The 4,471-nt window shown below is 30.6% G+C and overlaps 1 long non-coding RNA gene across 1 annotated transcript; it reads right to left on the bottom strand.

Annotated features, from left to right (window-relative positions):
- Positions 1–2: 2 nt before the first annotated feature.
- LOC112018248 (uncharacterized) lies at positions 3–1,162 on the bottom strand. The gene is made up of 3 exons (XR_010629262.1): positions 847–1,162; positions 489–683; positions 3–370 (listed from the first exon to the last, which is right to left on the bottom strand). It is a non-coding gene; the product is annotated as an uncharacterized LOC112018248 (long non-coding RNA).
- Between the last annotated feature and the right edge of the window lie 3,309 nt (positions 1,163–4,471).

Genomic DNA, 4,471 nt, shown 5'->3' with positions numbered 1-4,471 from the left:
CATGCATATACTTGGAGTTACAAGTTAGTTAAGATAATTGCATATATAAGTTTAGGCGTTTAGCATTAGTGACTGTACTTTAATGCTAGTAAAGCATTCAACCCAAAAATTTAATAGACGGACAGGACCAAATAAGAATAGCATAATAAAAAATGACAACCCCTATCATAAAAAATAGAAAAAATAATAAAGACAACCTATATTAAATCCCAAACCGACTGATTTGGGATTTTTTAACTTTAGACTCACATCATCACATGCAATTTTTATACTATGCATTTCTCACCTTTATGTTTTGAATCTTCTGATTGACCGGTAACATTCCGTTCTTCGTGACTCTCTACATCATCACGGCCTTTGCAATGCACATCTATTCTTTCAAACAATAGAAAAGGAAAGTAACCTTTGTGTTCTATCACCGGTTCTGCAATAACTTTAAGAAACGTTGCTTTAAATTAAAGTAGGGAAATAAAAGATCCATTTCTTACCGCGTTGAGCCATAGTCTTCAACCATTGAACCACGGTTTGAAATAACCCTTGACAAAATTTGATGCATGATTGGAAGTTCTTTAGGAAATTGTGATTATTTTCGTCTTCGAATTTGGAATATTTGAACAATTTTCTTAAATCCCCAAACATTTGGTGAATAGAAATTTCGCACTTGAGCTCTTCAACATACATACCTTCCACACAACAACAATGATAACAACAGGTGATGTTCGACAAAGACATAAATTGGAATAACCCACTTCATATATATATATATATAGATATAGATATATAACAAACAGAAAAACTACATCTAATGTAGGTACAACTGGATCTCCACAATTGAGTGATACTTACAATAATAAATGATTTCTTCACCATCCAAGGTAGGAACCACTTCTGAAGACCGAAGGCTTACTTGCTAGGAGATGCAGAGGGGTGATTCCCTGGCCGTTCATAACAAAAGCTAGTCTATTCTCCAGTTGGAGTATATTACATGCCACATCTGTCAACCACAATCATTAAAATTATTTTAGACTTTTGTTATATATATACACTTCTAGCAGTATTCCATCAAAAGCCAGTGTATTACAATTTTTTTGACTTGTTAGAAGTAGAGGTAACAATATCCTTTCCATTTCAAGTATTCTTCACTCTGTCCAATTCATGGTTGAAATTTTTTTTTTTTTTTTTTTTTTTTTTTAAGATCAAACAATGTATAAACTGCCAGAGTGTTAAAACATTTTTTGAAATATGTGATAGCATGTTTGAATTTATTAGATTTGGAAATTTTAATCAAAACCATGAAATGAAGATTTTTTTTTTTTTTTTTAATAAAATGGATATGGGAATTGTTAGAGTTAATTCTAGTAATATTCTAAAATAAACACAACTAGAACTAAACATGAATAAAACTACAACACAATACTTTCACAATAATATTACAACAAATCATAAGTGATAAATTATTAATGACTAGTAAAAAGTGATGTCAATGTCATGCCAAATGAGAACCAGTATCAACTTGTGACTTAAACATTGTTATGAAATTGTTGTGTTTGTAGTATTACTCATGGACATAGTTATTCATGATGTTAAATTATGCAACACTTGACAATCATTCTTGCATATCCTTCATATCACATTAATGTAAGTTGCATTTGTATTGNGTGTTATGGGAGCATTGATGGTTCAATGAGCTTGACTATGGTGTTGGATTTGCTAAGTTTCTAAGGATTTTTTATTTTTATTTTATTTTTAGATTTGGTACTTTTTCCCTTACATATCTGCATTTTGAATGAATTTGAGTCTGGGTTTGATTCATGGTTGTTTTTGATTAAAGGAATTGAGTTTAGATTGTTTCTAATTAAAAGAATATATATATATATTATATTATAAATTTATAAGGAACCAAACACAAGAAATTGATTTTCATATTTTCATGTATGCAACTAAATCCGGTAATATATTTTACAATGAAAATGTTTTTCGAAAATATTTCATTATAAATTATTTTGGATTTGAATATATTTTATTTCAAAACAATTGGAGCGTTATTTAGAAACTTTTTTTTTTTTTTTTGGGAAACAAATATTATTTTGAAAACAAGTTGAAAATCCTTTTTGGAAGTGATTCTGGATCAAGCCTCATTGATATGTGGTTGTAGGGATTTACATTGATAACTAGGAAACTAGCATGTAAACAGTAAACCCTTACACGTACATAGAGAGTGGGCTTGTCAAATGGGCCGTTTGGGTGGGTTGGAGTGGGTATAATTGGTTGGGTTTATAAAACTCATTTATCCATTAAAATCCATTTAACTAATTATTTCTAACCAAATTCAACCCAACTCAATTATTATGGGTAACCCCAACTCACCCAATTATCAAAATTACCAAAATACCATTACAGTGAAAACCTCAACACTTTCTGGATTCCTTTTCCACTCTCTCTAGTCTCCATTCTTAGGATTAAAAAATTCCACATAAGCATGTCCACATCAGCAATTATATTAAAAACCAAATAAAAAAAATATTTCTTTTCTTTTCTTTTCTATTTTCTCTCACTTTCTTGGCAACCAAACAGTTCAACAAATACAAAAAAAAAAAAAAAAAAAAATGCCATTTCAAGCTCGAAACTTTCCTGGAAATCCTATCAAAAAAAAAAAAAATCCTGGAATTTCCCAACAAACAAAATAAATCACGCCGCCGACAAACTCTCCCAATGTTTCTTTCTATCTTCACTGAAAAGAAAAAAAGAAAAAACCGAAAATCCAACAAACTCTCTCACTCCTCTCTCATCGCTCCGGTCTCCGAAATCTCGGGCAAGAGTTTCGGCATTTAACGATCATAAATTTCGGCCTTTCTTTTCTGTAACAGATCGGTCCAAAAAGAAACACCATTACTCAGAGCTCCGATCTCTCTCTCCTCTCTTAGAGCTTAGTGATTTGCCCGAAGAGATCTCAACCACATTTCCCACACAATCGTACTATGAAGCCTTCAGGTTTGTATCTTCAATCCACATTCCATCTGTACATCTCGCATTTCTTCAAATCTTCGGGCTTCGTACAGATCCGATGGCCAATTTGTTGTTGTTGTTGTTATTATTTTTTTGAAATTTAGGTCAGTGGATTTGAATGGTTTGTGAGAATTGTCATTGCCAAAAAACAAAAAAAAAGCTTTTTTTTTTTTTTTTTTGTGTGTTAAAATTATGGTCTGTTTGGTGGCTGAGAAAATGGAGATCAAGAAGAAGGAAGCTCAATTTCATTGTTGTTTACTTAATTTTTTTTTTTTGGAAATTACTTTAATGTTCTTTTTTTTTTTTTTTTTTTTTTTTTTTGTTGTGTAGTAAATAGTTGCAACAAAATTAGGAAAATTAGATTGTACACATGACATAAAATTAGATTGAATTTTCTTTCATCTTTTATATATATTACCAAAGCTTTTGACCTTTTCTTTTATAAAATTTCATATAAGCTGGTTTTGAAAATCCACATTATTCTATATCATTATTTGAGTAATTTTGTTTAATTGAGTTTAAAATCTGTGAAGATTTCCTATAAAAACCTTATACCCTCCAAGTCTTTTTAAATAAAAATGCATTAAAGAAAATAATAAAAAAGTTATTATACTTGGACAGTGTTCCCAAAAAATTGTCCAATTGTCCAATATCACACAATCCGCAGATCATACACGTCCCATCTGAAGTAAAAAAAAAAAAAAGGGTATTAAAACTAGTCATTCATGGTCTTGCACATTGTTATTAATACCGTTTCGGACCCTGTTTCGGTTTGTCCAGTGGAATGGAATATTTCGGTACCGGCCTATTTCGGCGTACCGTTTCAAGGTGTTTCGGGGTTCCTAAAAAATAATTTATATATATTCTTGTAGAACATAAAATTGTCAATTCTAATAAATAAATAACTAAATATCAAATAATACAAATCATTTAGTCTTTAACTCTTAAGTCTTAAACATCAATATAACATCAATATAACATCACACAATAAGAAGATTTACAAGTCAATAGCTAAATATCAAATAATACAAATCATTTAGTCTTAACTCTTAAATCTTAAACATTAATATAACATCACAAAATAAGAAGATTTACAAGTCAATAACTAAATATCAAATAATAACTCCTAAGTTCTTAACCACCAAACAAATCATAAGAAAAAAAAATTATGACAGAGGGGGAAGGAATGAACAAACAAAAGACATTATTTATGACAATGTATACTACAATCACATATCTTAAGTTCTTAACACTTAGAACCGGTCTTAGATGGTTGACGGATAGATTTTTGCTTTTTGCCTGGCTGGGCATAGTCAGAGCTAGCAATAACTGTCACACACACACACACACACACAAATTTTTTTTTTTTAAACAAGCCAAATCCTATACCGGTCGAAATTCACATCTCAACCGGAATTGTCCGAAATGACCCGAAACAGCATGAAATCTGACCCGAGGTGGAACG

This window comes from Quercus suber, unplaced genomic scaffold (genome assembly GCF_002906115.3).
Source record: "Quercus suber isolate HL8 unplaced genomic scaffold, Cork oak 2.0 scaffold_88, whole genome shotgun sequence".
NCBI lineage: Eukaryota > Viridiplantae > Streptophyta > Magnoliopsida > Fagales > Fagaceae > Quercus > Quercus suber.
The sequence above is the reverse complement of the archived record's forward strand: the minus strand, read 5'-3'. Positions and strand labels throughout refer to the sequence as shown.